Genomic DNA, 11,880 nt, shown 5'->3' on the forward strand with positions numbered 1-11,880 from the left:
GCCACAAAGAAGAGCGGGCCAACTTATTTCATTCCAGCAAATATATTGCCCATCTGTCAGCTCACAATTTTCAGATTGTTCCAGCTTTGTTTCCCTACAACTTCAGAAAAACTCACTCTCTGGGTATGTGCAAAATGCAACAAGCATTTGGACGTATTTCCTCCTCTTCCCTTTCCATATTTTCCTTGGCAGGTTGACTAGACAATTTGTTGTGTTCCTAATTACTCAGACAATGGCAGCAAGGAAGCAGTTTGTCACTGTCTTGTCTCTGTTCACATGTCTCACTGGAGAAGACCCAAAAGAGAGAGAGAGAGAGGGAGGGGAAAAAAATAGACTAATCTATAACTCTATGAGTTATGGAGTGAGGTTGGGAGAACGTGTGAGCAGGAAATGTTTCTTCTCGTGGAATTCGTGCTAAACCAGTCATTTTCTCTGCTAACAACCACACTGGTAGAGTGAGATAAAAGACTGATCCACGCGGGTGACAACAATTAAGGTTTAGCTCAAATAAACGGAGTAAAAGGATGAAACCGCTCTCGTACCACCAGCAGGTAACTGTTGGACCGATTTTTTTATTTTTATTTTATTTTAATCCCATTTATATCCTGCCCTTCTCCAAAGACTCAGGGAGGCTTACAATCTAAGCACAAATCAATGTGCTTAGCAATAGCCTTCATTCTATGTATATGCCTGCTTATTAGGGCTTTTGGGCCCCCCCAAGCGGCATTATTATAAAGTCAGCTTAATTGCCCCCAACAATCTGGGTCCTCATTTTACCTACCTCGGAAGGATGGAAGGCTGAGTCAACCTTGAGCCTGGTGGGACTCGAACCTGCACTAATTGCAGGCAGCTGGTGTTACTTAAGAAGGCATTAGCCCACTGCTCCACCAAGGCTCTTTTGAATGCAATGCAGGCGATCCTGGGCTTACAACTCACAATTGAGCCAAAAGTTTCTGTTGTTAAGCGAGACAGCCGTTAAGAGGGTTTCGCTCCAGTTTACGACCTTGCTTGCAGTTGTTAAGTGAATATGGCTTCCGCATTTACTTTGCTTGTTAGAAGGTCGCAAAAGGTCATCACAAGAGCCCGGGATGCTGCAACCAACATAAATACATGCTGGTTGCCAACTGTCCCAATTCTGACCCCATGACCCTGGGGATGCTGCATTGGTTGTAAGTATGAAAAATGGTCCTAGGTCACTTTTTGCAGTGCCGTTGTAACTTCTGTCATTAAACGAATGATTGTAAGTCAAGGAACTGCAAGGGAAATCTATACATGTACAAAACAGAGGCTTTAGGGAGAAGCCTTCCTTCCCTTTGAGGTTCTATGTATAAAAAAGGAGATAAGTACAATGATTGATTCTTTACTCGTCAAGCGCTGTCAGGGAAAGGGTACGTGGTAGGAATACCTCAGCTCCAGACTGGTTGATTTTATGAGGAAAGGAAGGAGGCTGAAAGGGAGAAACTCTCCAAAATGTTGGGAGACAAAGTCCTCATAAACCACCTAGGGTTCTATAAGTCACTGCAAGCTTTTGAAGGTCACGAACCTTCATCACGCATGTGGGCTAGAATAAAAAAAGAGAAGGAAAACAAATGGATGAAGTTGAAGTTGAGAAGACGAACTGAAGGGTATAAACCAGAATGCCCAACCTTGGCAACTTTAAGACTTCAACTCCCAGAATTCTCCAGACAGCGGATTTGAAGGCCAGAGACCTTAAAGTTGGACATTTTTCTAGTATCGACCAAATGGAACAGATGGAAAAGAATGAGAGATGGTATAGAAGAAACACTGAATGGTACGTAGAGTTTGGAATAATATATATGCTCACTATCTATCTTTTTCATCTGTAAACTCATACTGTAATACAGACATGTCAAACACAAGGCCCGGGGGCCAGAGACCCTCAGATCTGTCCCACTCCTGCCCAGGCCCCCATAGGCACCCTTGATGCCAATGATGTAGAGCTGGCCACGCCCACCCAGTAGGCCATACACACTCTAGCCATGCCTACCCATAAGCCACGTCCACCCTGGCCATACCCACCTGGCGCCTTGAGGGCAACCGCAATGCTGATGTGGCCCTCAATGAAATTGAGTTTGACACCCCTGCTGTAATAGGTGACATTGCTTGTTAATGTAATATGGATGTTCAGATATGCAACCTGGATTCTAACAGGTCTTAAATTATAATAAGAACTCTCTTTCTGTAAGAAGAAATTGTGATTTTTTTTTTTATTTTTGGAAATATAAACCCTAATGGTTACATTCTTGATTTAAATCACATAATCATTCTCTGTTGCCTTCGAGGCAAGTGTATAAAGATTTGATCCAAGCTGGAAGAAAAAAAATTGCTCATATAAGTACTCAATTTTCTAAGAGAAATGGAATGTTAGAATGATTGCTTTTTTTAATTATTATTTTGGGAGCCAAAAAGATTTCATCTTTATCCTGACATGTTTATAAAGTTGTTCCCATTATCATTGTTTATGTCCCAGGGTTTTCACTAAACCAATGAGGATCCATGCAAATAATAATAATAATAATAATAATAATAATAATAATAATAATAATAATAATAATAATAATAATAATAATAATAATAATAGAAAAAAATTAAGCCAAGATTGAGCAGAGAACCTGAACATAATCAAATTGAATAAGTTAGCTAATTAAACATACAGATTCGATAATGAAACTAGATCATCAGAGCTAAACCAATCAATTTTCATAATGATTAACAATGCTTTAGAAATACACGCTAGCTATTAGCAATAAACATAGATAGAGTATTGGGGAAAATTTTTTGCCATTAACAGGGAAGGGAAGGGAAGGGAAGGGAAGGGAAGGGAAGGGAAGGGAAGGGAAGGGAAGGGAAGGGAAGGGAAGGGAAGGATCTATTTTTAGCTGCTTCTTATTCAGAGCTTTGCAAGGATAAAAACATTCCCCACCATCCTTGAACTGAGCTCAAAAAAAACCCCCATCTCATAAACCCCAGAGAGCTGCAGATGGTCAATGGCACCCATCCTTGGCTAGAGAAACAAATAGTCTGACTCTTCTTAGCATCTTCTTCCTTCTTAAAAGGCAGAAGGGTCCTCTAAAGAGAAGCTTACACAGTGGACTACACAAATTTCAAAAACATCCCTAGCACCGTGCATTTGAACAGGTCCCTTGGGATTTCAGCAGCTACAGAGAGAGGCCTTTGGCCTCTTGTCTGTGGGCAGACCAAGCATTACCCCATTGTCAGCTAGAAGGTCAGGAAAGGTGACACAAACGTGACCCCAAGCGATAAAGAGGATTGTTTACAGCTCACAACTTTGTTCTTGTTTTGTCAACTGTCTATCCGTCCTGCCTTTTTCTCTTCTCCACCTCTTTTCCTTCCTGAGTTTTTGCCTTTCAGGTTTTTAAGCTTGAGAGCAAACTCTGGGTCTTGTTATATGTACAGAGGGAGCCAGGAGCTTGTGTGGTGAATGCTAATTGCCCTCAGGACAGCTCTCCCCTCCATGAAAGAACCACAAATATTAAGAAGGAATAAAATCAAGCTTGAACGCTTAACAGGAGGCAAGGGGCAAGGCGTCCAAAGGACTAGAGGAAATGGCCTGGTGAACATTTAAAAAGGGCACTTTCCCATTCTCACACACACTTACCACCCACCTCAGGATTGTTGCTGGACCTTTCACAATATTTTTGAAAGCTGAGGCAAACCAAATGCTTGGTAAGCAGGAAAGTGGAAGGGAAGTAATTTCAATAAATAATATGCCAGAGTGGAAAGATGATATTTTATTTACAAGTAGAACCTGTGACAAAATCAGTCCGGGGCCAAATAGCCCTTGGCTTTTGTATGGATATTCAATTATTTTAGCAGATAGGCTGTTTCTAACAATATTTGGGGAAAGGAGCGACAAAAGGCTGCTTCTTGCCTGCTGTTTCAATTCTTGTTTTTACATCCTGTAATAATAGAAATTATTTTAAAAGGGGAGACGTGGCTGGCTTGCAGTACCAGAGAAGGCAGGGTAAATTTCTTTTAATGCATGCATGCACTCACACACCTATTTTTTCTTTCTTTTTTCTTTCTTTTTCTTTTTTCCTTGTGTGTGATTGTGTGCCTGTGTAATAATTACCCCCAAAAATGAAAACTTGAGAGGAATGGCATTTTATTTTTCCCACAATCACAGTCTTCCTAAGATCACCAAGAAAGTGTGGTACAAATATTCCAATCCATCCTAAGTTGAGGCAGCCAAGTATTTTTCCATTCTATCAAGAGTTAAGTATGTTTGTCATGTTCGTTGATGGCTCCATCTTAGGTGCTTGTGGGATATCCTTTTGATTGATTGATTGATTGATTGATTGATTGATTGATTGACAGATTGATTCTATGCCATCTGGTCATTTTCAACTCTTAGCACCATAGAGTTTCATCACAGATCACAGAGTTTGCTATGATATGATCATAGATCAATAGAATCATAGATTTGCTCCATGATGTTGTACCCCTAACCTATTCTTTCCAATCTTTCAACTATGATCTCATTTTTGCTTGAGTGAGAACTCTGGGTTGATTGATGATCTACTACTTATTTGTTTCTATACATACCTACATGCACATACTGTACGTATATAGGTAAAGAGAGAGAGAGAGAGAGAGAGAAAGAGAGAGAGAGAGGTATGTTCATGGGCTTGTTAGCTGTGCATAATATTATACAGATCCTACCTTTTTCTTCCAGTTGAAGACGGCACAGAACTTCACTTTATGAGTGGTCCTGAATGCTCTCTGAGCTTGGTCATTTTCTTGCAGACATTTCACTACCCAAACATCATCACTGCTATTCTCTTTTATTGATACTTCACCTTATCTTCATAACTGCAAAGCAAATTACTCTGAAAGTAGAGCAAAGGATTTGGTGATGCCTTTAAAGTCTTTCTAATAAGGGCACCTTCAGTTGTTTGGCTCTAAAATTCCCCATCAACTGTGACTGTTGGTGTCAGCCATCTTGCTCAATCATCTAGCCAAGAAAGACTCCTGGCCATTTGTTTTTGCCAAGAGTATACTTTACTGAATCTTAAATGGTTACAGAAGTAGTGTAAGCTGAATCTGAGGTTTTCCCATGCAAACAACACAAAGGGAAGTTCCCTGTTCTCTCTCTCTCTCTCTCTCTCTCTCTCTCTCTCTCTCTCTCTCTCTCTCTCTCTCTCTCTCACACACACACACACACACACACACACACACACACACACACAGAGTCATTCCCCCCCGTTATCTGCAAACGTCCAATCAGGTGTTTGTATTTTGTTCCTGAAACAGCTCTGCATATCGTTAATGACCTTGGCTGGAGCTTCTCACAAAGCTCACCTGGGCTTCCATCCCCGCTTTCTTCACATTCCAGTCTTTCCCTTTCTCTCTCACACACACCCATGCTAATGTCTGGCTGGGATGCAGACATGACAATTGGCCATGCTGGTAGAGGTTGGGGTACTGACATGCTAAAAAAAAAAATTGGGTGGCTATCATGCTAGAAGAACCCTGCTCTGGCCACTGAAAATGTTTCCTATTCCGATCATGGCAGAAAAAAAAGCAGCACCTGTAGAATGCCTTCCGATCCTCCAAGTCTTTGAAGATTTGGAAACCTACCAGAGAAAAAGCTTGCACTTTAATAATGCATGCAAGCTGATGCCAGCTCTTGTGAGAATTCCCTGAACAATCTATCACCCTTATTGGCTTTGTGTTCCTCTGCTTTATGAGTTCAAGGATATTTTTATGATGCCTTTTGCACACCAGAGGAACATTGCTGCTACTACTTTTAGAGGGCATAGCAATGGCAAGAGCACTTCACAGGGCCTCACGGTCCTCTCTAAGTGGTTTACAGAGTCAGCATATTTGCCCCCAACAATCTGGCTCCTCGTTTTACCGACCTCGGAAGGATGGAAGTCTGAGTCAACCATGAGCAGGTGAGAATCGAACTGCCAAACGTCTGGTAGCTGGCAGTCAGCAGAAGTAGCCTGCAGTACTACATTCTAACCACTGCGCCACCACGGCACAGCTAGTGAGGCTGAAGTATGGGGCCACTGATGAATGTTTTCAAAAATTGGTAAAACATGGAGAAAATCTGTATAATAAGGGTGTTCTGCTAACCTTTAGGGGAAAAAGCTGCTTTTAGAAAGCAACAACGATATGTCCATGCAACAATATATGCATCTGTGTGCATGGGTCTGTGTGCATGTGCACACATGTGACATCCCCCCATGCTTCCTTTAGGAGGGACTGGCTCCATTTCCTGAAGCTGTCGCACGGTTACAGGTGCCATCTTAACTGTTTTGACCTTCCATTCCATGAGAATCCCACAATCCATTTGCTCTGTCCTTACAGCAAAAATCAATTTATGGATCTTGTAGAAGAGAGAAGGAGACTTCCAGTACTGAGTTATACAAAGAGTTTATAAAGACTTGGCGCCTTTTTAAAATCTGTAATAAATTCACTGTTAGATAATATAAAAGCAATCTGCAAAATGCAACTGTGAAAGAATTTATTCACGATTTAGCCTCTTTGTTTGAATCGGTTTGAATACAAAACACAGCGCAATATCCAGTATCCCCCCAAAAATATGCTAAATCTTAAACATAATCCTTTCCTTTAGCATTTTACAGATTATTTATGCATTAGAGGAAATGGAAATTATAAAAACTTCACAGGGACTTTATAGACACACACACACACACACACACACACACATATATATATATATATATATATATATATATATATATATATATATATATATATATATATATACATATATATATATATATATATATATATATATATATATATATATATACATATATATATATAATTTGTTTTCGTAGATATATATAACATATCCTTCCTATTGTGTCTATTTCTTTATTATCTTTTTGTTCTGTTGCCACATTAAAATCCTAAGGGATTAGAAATTCTTAAAGTCCCATGGATGGAAGATGCAGGATATCACAGAGACAAGGTTAACATAAGAACATAGGAATAAACAGATTTCAACTAGAAATTAACTTTACCCTCACCAGTATTAATCTACTCCAGCCCTAAAATATTCCTAACTCTGTCTCTGTAACAAGGACTAGGACTCTAAATCTTTCTCAGTGCTGTCCTTCTTCTTGCACCTCCAAACTTTTTCTCCTCTAATATGTTTATTTTGCTGGAATAAACCCTAGGGGGAGGTTCCAATGGTGCCTGATGTCATTGTTTGATTGGTCATTCTACCATTCAGTCATTCAGTCAAGCTATTCTCCAAAGCACCCAAAGGCAGGACAAGAAGCAACAGATGGAAATTAATCAAGGAGAGAAGCAACCTAGAACTAAGGAGAAACTTCCTGACAGTTAGAACAACTAACCAGTGGAACAACCTGCCTCCAGAAGTGGTGAATGCTCAAACACTGGAAGTTTTTAAGAAGAGACTGGGCAGCCATTTGCCTGAAATGGTATAAGGTTTCCTGCCTGAGCAGGGGGTTGGACTAGATGACCTCCAAGGTCCCTTCCAACATCATCATCATCATCATCATCATTATCATCATCATTATTATTATTATTATTATTATTATTATTATTATTATTATTATTATTATTATTATTATTACATGAGCTTCTGCTTACCCAAGCCTGGCATCACCATTCAGGACTTCATGATATGCCTAAGCTTTGGAAGACACAGTGTGATTGAGATATCTTGCCATGATTAGATGAGAAACTGTTGCACAACAGCTTCTGGAGCCCATAGTTCTTTTCCCTGAAGAAGGAGCAAAGCTATGTAATCCTGTGAGACTCATCAAACTTGTCAGGTGCCTGATCAGGACCATACATTCAGTTGCAGTTCAGAAGATTCATTTCTCAGGCCTATACACAAGAATCTAGTCAACTAAAGTTCAATACTAAATTGGCACCAGGTAAGGGTCAAAGGAATTCAAGAGGGGTTGGACATGGTCTATTTGTGGAAACATTATGATTCCAAGCTGATGATTCATTTAACTCCTCCCCTCCTTCCTGGCTCTGCCTGCTCTTCCCCTACCATACCAGCTGCCTAGAGCTGGTTAAAAGATAAGCGGCTACATAAATATTTTAAATAAATAAATGAGGTTCATGTTCCACAGTGGAATGGCCATGGATTGGAGAATGTTCCCCATTACCAGCTAGGTTTTTAAGAAAAGTGGTTGCAGCAGAAAATGGATGGCAAGATCAAGGAAGCTTGGTGGATCCTTTTGGCCCTGTGGTTTATCTTCAGTTATGCAATATGCCACCACATTTAGAAATCCCTTGACAAGATTTCTAAATGTGGTGGCATATTGCATAATTGAAGATAAACCACAGGGCCAAAAGGACATGTAGATAGACTCGGGTATGCTCTGCCTTTTGGTATGGGCAGGAGAAGCTATTCCACCTGTCTGCAATGTCAGCTACATTCTTCCCACATGAATATCTTCCAAAGATGTTGGACTAAATTTCCAGAAGTCCTAGACATTGCTGCTGATGGTACCAGCCTCAACAGGTACCTGACTGGAAATAGCTAATGTATCTGAGCTTTGAGCAGTCCATGTTTGAGAGCATGGGAACAAACTGCAGTGAAGGGAAGTTACTTAAGTGATGAAATGGCAGGGAAGGATTCTATAAATAAACCTGTTGGAGGAATCAGACTAATGGAAAGATGTGTCACAGAAAAAAAGCAACACCCAATTGTAGCACAGTTACTGATATATCCAACCCTGGAGGAAACTAAAGGAGGAGGAGGAGGAGGAGGAGGAGAAGAAGAATTAGAAGAATTAGAAGAATTAGAAGAATTAGAATTAGAAGAAGAAGAAGAAGAAGAAGAAGAAGAAGAAGAAGAAGAAGAAGAAGAAGAAGAAGAAGAAGAAGAAGAAGAAGAAGAAGAAGAAGAAAGATTGAAAGATGCTCTGAAGGAGAAAGAAAGAAAGAAAGAAAGAAAGAAAGAAAGAAAGAAAGAAAGAAAGAAAGAAAGAAAGAAAGAAAGCCTTGTTCTGAGTGGCAGATTCCCCCCCCCCCGAAATTGCAGGGGAGATTTTTAGCCTAGTGTTCCTTCTGAACAACACCTTGTTTGGAACTCAAATTCCAACTCCAGATACTTTCATTTCTGGTTCCCAGTTCTGTGTTACTTAGTTCACTTGTAGGTTTTTTGTGAACAGAAGCTTTGGGAATCTTTGATGAGATAGTTGACTAATTGTATACTGCCCTCTTCTTTTATTTATTTGATAATTCTATTTCAAAATATTCCAAAACCCTATAGCTGCCTATGGTTGTGAAAGTTGGACCTTAAAAAAGCAAGTCAGGAAGAAAATTGACTCATTTGAGCTGTGGTGCTGGATAAGACTCCTGCGTATTCCTTGGACAGCAAAGGTGACTAACAAACAAGCAAGTACTGGAGTACATAACACTAGATATGTCACTAGAAGGCAAAATCACAAAATTGTGTCTCACTTACTTTGGCCGTGTCATGGGGGTAATTCATGGAAGAAAGCAATTATGTTGGGAAGAGTTAGCGGTAAATGGAAACCAGGCCGCCAAAGAACACAATGGATGGAGACTATCAAAGTTGACACCAACCAGAGCATAGAACAACTCAAAAAAGTAGTGCAAGATCAGAAGACGTGGGGAGACCTGAATGTCCAAGAATCAGACTGGACTAAATGGATAAGCTATTAGTCCATTCAAAAATAAGCTATTCTTATTCTGAGTAGCAGAAGAAGAAAACTCTTAAGGGCCGTGTTTTCAACTTGCATATGAAGTAATGGTTAAATAAATTCCATTTCTTCACTGGGCATTATGTGTTTGTTAAAACTTCTCCAGCTTGAGCTTTCTTGTTACTCAAAAGGAGTGTCTCTCTTTGAAAAACTACAGAGGAAAAATACAAGTGATTGTTGCTGCTGCTTACTATTCATAGCAAGAATTCTGAATAGCTTTATGAATAACGTAAATTGATGTTCTTGTCAGCAGCAACAATATTTACGGAACATACGGTTACATTAAAAAGGGAAATTGGAAGAAAAGAGGTGATGCTATTGAAATAGGTGTAAAAACAAGGCAATTCCTTGAGCAATGTTGATGGGAATCATCTGATTCTCTTGTTTTGAGCAGGTGGGGGAGAGGTGTCTGTTTTATTGCTTTGCTCAGCTCATCATAAATAAATGGCTGAGACCAGTAGAGTGTTCTTTCCAGAAATGGGTGTTGTATTTTCAAAAGTGGATGTTGTGTGCCTCTTTTAGAAATTGAAAGGAGATTTTTTTTTGTAGGAGTGGAGGATGAAGGAAACAGCCTAATGGTGATGCTAGGAACTGATAAAGGAACATCTCTGTTGTAGCTTAGGGGGAAAAAAGTTCAGAGTTGATAAGGGTCTGCTGGTTAAGAAATGCTAATCATTTCATTTTTAGAAAAAGAGAGGGACAGGCACTGAATCCTGAAAGGATAGATTCTACCTACATTTAAGGTAGATTTGCTCTTTTGCTTGGCAAGGAATCTCATAGAATGTCACTGCTCTGTTTTCTTCGGTCTCTGGGTGCAGGGATGGGAGATTTGATGTCCACCTGGTTCATTTTTGATCAACCTCCTGTGTCTCTTGGTTTAAGATCTCCTTGCTAAGATTCCATAGGATCAGCTGTTTCTTCAGAATCAGATTCAGATTTTGAATCCTGGGCCTGGGTCTTAACAGAGGGTTCAGACACTTAGTTCTCTGTCAATGTATCTCAACCTACATAATTTTTTGTGGGTGTGGTTGCCATCCCAAATGGGGGGGGGGAGGAAAAATTAACCTTGGGAGCCTTGGGGAATCAAGCTGTTTGCTGCCCCAGGATGACAATATCCCAATTTGGTGGTTGTGTGTGTGTGTGTGTGTGAAACCTGAAACCACCTTTATAAAATCTCATTCCTTCACTAGCTGCCCAAGATGAATAAGTTCTCTTTCTTTTGTATTGAAACTTAATGCCTTGCTGGGATGTCATGTTGAGATGAAAATTAGAAAATAAGTAGAGGTTGGTTCCATTCTGCCATTATTCCCTCCCCTTCTTTTTTTTTCTCCTTGTCCTGGAAATATCCCAAACCCCGTTTTAAAAATGTTTTTCAAGTCATGTAAAAAAAATCCTTCTTGCAAAGATGACATCCATATAAAATGACCTTAAGACATTGTCAAGATATTTTATCACCCTGTAGGATTGAGAGGAGGAATGGAAGAAAAACACACACACCACTTCCTTTAGAATGATCTTCTCTCCCCTTTTCTATTCTCTTTAGCAAAGACTGGCTTACCAGAACTGATTTTTTCCTCTGGTTTCCAACTACAGTTGCTATCTCATTTGGGTTCCCTGTAGATGGTTTTGAGCAAAATATTTTAGCTGAAACATATTCCCCAAACCAATTAAAATGCATTAAATTAGTACCTGCAAGGGGAACAAATTAAATACAAGCTAGAATAATTCCATTCTCACCCATTTTTCTTTGTACCACAACAACGCAAATGTTCTGTGTTTTCCTAATGTCTGAAAATGCAGCTTAACCCAGTAGGAAGAAAACTTGCAGATGTGTGTGCGTGTGTGCATTTGTGCGTGTAGGATTCATACGTGTTTTTAACTTCTTATATGAACAAGTGAAAAGGATCTAACATGCATAATACCTGTCTACCTCTATGTCATCTATCACTGAAATTAAAAAAAAAACCTCTGTGAAAAGCTGGAGCTTCTCCATGAGGTTATATTACCCAAACTAGGTATCATCATCATCATCATCATCATCATCATCATCATCATCATCCTTCCATCCTTCCGAGGTAGGTAAAATGAGGACCCAGATTGTTGGGGGCAATTAAGCTGACTTTGTAATAATGCCGCTTGGGGTGTGTGT

The sequence above is a fragment of the Vipera ursinii genome, assembly GCF_947247035.1.
Source record: "Vipera ursinii genome assembly, chromosome: 10".
Classification (NCBI taxonomy): Eukaryota; Metazoa; Chordata; class Lepidosauria; order Squamata; family Viperidae; genus Vipera; species Vipera ursinii.